Here is a 4,041-nt window from a genome sequence, read left to right as displayed (position 1 = left end):
GGGACGGTCGTATGTTGAAAGGCTGGAGCGATTGGGCTTGTATACACTGGTATTTAGAAGAATGAGGGGGGATCTTATTGAAACATATACGATAATTAGGGGATTGGACACATTAGAGGCAGGAAACATGTTCCCAATGTTGGGGGAGTCCAGAACAAGGGGCCACCGTTTAAGAATAAGGGGTAGGCCATTTAGAACGGAGATGAGGAAGAACCTTTTCAGTCAGAGAGTGGTGAAGGTGTGGAATTCTCTGCCTCAGAAGGCAGTGGAGGCCAGTTCGTTGGATGCTTTCAAGAGAGAGCTGGATAGAGCTCTTAAGGATAACGGAGTGAGGGGGTATGGGGAGAAGGCAGGAACGGGGTACTGATTGAGAGTGATCAGCCATGATCGCATTGAATGGCGGTGCTGGCTCGAAGGGCTGAATGGCCGACTCCTGCACCTATTGTCTATTGTCTATTGTCTATAATCAACCACTTTATTTTGCCCGTCTTTGTGACTCCTCTTTGACACGTCGATCACCGCTGAGGCTGTTTTACCTGTTTCCCCTATGTACCGTAAGGTACACTCCTTACATTGAACTGCATACACCCCATTATTTCGCTCACGGGTTATCCTCTGTGCTATCCAGTCTCTCCTGTCACCCTGTTCTATGTTTTTGTCTATTACCCAGTGGGAGCAGGCCCCATATTGACATTAATTTGTAACCCTACTGCTCCCCTCGTCTGCTGGTTTTATCACCATCTCATGTTTATCCCTCAGCTCTGCCGTGGTCTCCCTCTCTTTTTTTCTGGTGAGGTTCGGCCTATCCTTTGTCATGGGCATATCCCAGGCTGTTTTAGTAACGTTCTTTTAAAACGTGTCGTGTTTGTTTGGCTTTACCCACGTTCCAGCATTAGAGGCCAATTTTTGCAATGTTTCCTGGGTGGGATTTGCCGGTTTTACAAATGGTGTCACTATCTCACCCTGCTTCCTGATACCCTTATGGGGTCGGCTCTGTTCTTGCAGAACCCTCGGGTGGTGCAGAGTCTGGGCCTTGTTATCAATATCTTGCCCTGCTTCCCGATACCCTTGCGGGTTCGGCTCTGTTCTTGCAGATCCCTCAGGTGGTGCAGAGTCTGGGCGGCATCGTCACCCAGCACACCGACGCCCACTGAAAATTACCCACGCACAGTGCGCGCCTGGAGCGGCAGTAGTTCAAACTACCCCTACCCCTACCCCTACCCCTACCGCTACCCCTACCCCTACCCCTACCCCTAACCCTAACCCTAACCCTAACCCTAACCCTAACCCTAACCCTAACCCTAACCCTAACCCTAACCCTAACCCTAACCCTAACCCTAACCCTAACCCTAACCCTAACCCTAACCCTAACCCTGACCCTAATGCAGGCAGAGTTATTTATAAAGTGGCCCAGACTCTGCACCACCTGAGGGTTTTGTAACAGAACCAACCCCATAAGGGTTTCAGGAAGCAGGGCAAGATATTGATAACAAGGCGCAGACTCTGCACCACCTCAGGGTTCTGCAAGAACAGAGCCGACCCCATAAGGGCATCAGGAATCAGGGCAAGATATTGATAAAATGGCCCAGACTCTGCACCACCTGAGGGTTCTGCAAGAACAGAGCCGACCCCATAAGGGCATCAGGAAGCAGGGCAAGATATTGGTAACAAGGCCCACGGGGAAGGCGGCATACTTTGGGGTTATTTTGTAGTGAGTTTTGAAGGCATGTGCTAGTGTTACGCATACCGAGGGCGCGCAAAGTTCGGCGCGCCCGGGCCAAAACGCCTCTGCTGGCCGCGGCCGAGTCGGCCGACGGATTGCCACGGACTTGCTTGACGACCTGTCACTCTCCGTGCATCGGTTGCACGCCCGGTTCGTCCTTTCCATTTGTTTCATGATGTACACGCGGCAGGCGGAATATTTTAAAAGCACTGTTCTGTTCGAAGTGCACAATGGCCGTTGGGGCAATGCAACTGGGGGTCGGTCGACCGGCTGACGACGCCTGCCTGCCGATTTGGTTCACGATGTCCCCGCCGAAGGCGGCATACTTGAAAGTACTGCCGTTCGCGGCGCGCAATTTGCAGGGGGGAGGAATTGTTAGTGGACGTCTGTGTGCTGGGTGACGATGCTTGCCGACTTGGTTCATGCCGTCCACGCCGAAGACGGCGCCGTTTAAAGTACTGCCGCTCGAGGTGCACAATTTGCGGGGGAATTGTTATTGGGCGTCGGCGTGCTGGGTGACGATGTGGAGATGAGGAACGCCGAGCCAGATCTATCTTATTTGTTTGCTTGGGCCACTGGACTTTGCATGGGCTTTGCATCATTGTGTGCTACGTTAAATCACGGCCAATTGAGTGAGTATTTTTTATTCAACCACTCTATTTTGCCCGTCTTTGTGACTCCTCTATGACACGCCGATCACCGCTGACGTGTTAATCTGCGTGTTAGGTATCTCGGGGGTCAGTTGGACGGACAGATGTGTAAGGGTTTTGTTCGGAAGGATCGTTGAGTGTAAACGGTGAACGGGGGTTAAAGGCCCTGAGGTTTCAATCCTCTAAAGAATGTAAAAGGTCTGACGCGTTAGCTAGCAGCTAATGAGGTGAACCTAGCAGCTAATGAGGCTCTCTCTCTCTCACGGCCCCGGGACTCCCTCCCTCCCTCCTCCCTCTTGGAACCCTCCCTGCGTGGGGGGGGGGCACGAAGAAAAAGAGGGTATAAGAAGAATCCAGTGGAAGGAGTAGGGACTGGGGGCGAGGTCAGACAGCCTATCCGGCTAATAAAGCATCATGAGGTTAGGTATAAACTCTGATGACTGCATAAACTCGCCCCTAATGGGGGGGGGGGGGGCACTCTCTCCCCCACCCCTCTCTCCCCAGTGCCACTCCCTCCGACCCCCCCCCCACTCTCTTCGTGTCGCTGGGCCCGCCCGGCACGGCCCCGAGGATCACTCCCCGCGCGGCAACGGGACACCGGGTCGCCGGGCCCGCAGGGTCGTCAGTCGGGCGGGGGGGGGGGAGGGTGGCCATGCCAGCAGCAGGAGAGGTTTCCAACGAACCCGCGACCGCAGCAGGACCGCCCTCGGCAGACATTTGGACCCAGCGGGTCCGTTCGGGATGGTTGCCGGGCCCGCAGCAGAGGTTTCCTTCCACCCAACGGGGGGGGGGGGGGGGGGGGGGGCGGGGCTGCCCATCTTCCCGCTCGAAGCAACGGCCTCACCCTAACGGCCTCACCCTAACAACCCTCACCCTGACCCTAAACCGCTCGGTTCATGACTTCTCTCCGTTTGGTTCATGAATTCGCCATTTAGTTCACGACTTCTCCTGTTGGTTCCTGACTTCTACCTCGTGGTTCGTGATTCCGGCGGGTAGGTGGGGTGCCCGGATACTCTCGGCGAAAGGTGTTCAAGTGGCAACGGCGGTCCCGTAGATAAGACGGGTTCGGATGCTCGAGCGTGTCGAGTAAGCGCCGGATCGGCGCCGGGCGCCCCCGGCCGGCTGGCTTGCCCCCCCCCCACCCCCCCCCCCCCCCCTGGCGGCAGAAACGTGTATCGCGCCAGTGCCGCCGCTGAGGTCGAGATTGGCCGCCTCGACCGTTCGAAGCGTCGCAATTCCGGCGGGACTTCCGAACGCTCGTACCGCCAAGTCAGCCGCGACATTCGAGAATTGCACTAAGTCCGAAAGCTGGCGTCGCTTCTTTTTTGCCCGCCGCAGGTTAACGATTTGACGGCGGAAGTCGAGGAGGTCCGATGTGCGGCCTTCAGCGGGGCCGCGGCGCGCCTTTCCCGCCAGGCCTATCGGCCCGTCTCCCGCCGGCCAGAAAATGGCATTTCTTGTCCGGGCGGTCCCGATCACGGTTAACGACTTACCACCGGAAGTCTCTATGACCCCGCAGTTTGCGGCCCCGCGGCGGGCGTCAGTGCGACACGACCGGACGGACGACCGGGCCGACTCCCGCCGACCTCAAAACGGTTTGTTTTGCGCGAAGATGGAGGTGGCGTGCCCGGAGATTTTCGGGAACACGATTTTCAGAGACACTTAGAA

The sequence above is a fragment of the Rhinoraja longicauda genome, unplaced genomic scaffold (genome assembly GCF_053455715.1).
Source record: "Rhinoraja longicauda isolate Sanriku21f unplaced genomic scaffold, sRhiLon1.1 Scf000200, whole genome shotgun sequence".
Lineage (NCBI taxonomy): Eukaryota > Metazoa > Chordata > Chondrichthyes > Rajiformes > Arhynchobatidae > Rhinoraja > Rhinoraja longicauda.
The sequence above is the reverse complement of the archived record's forward strand: the minus strand, read 5'-3'. Positions refer to the sequence as shown.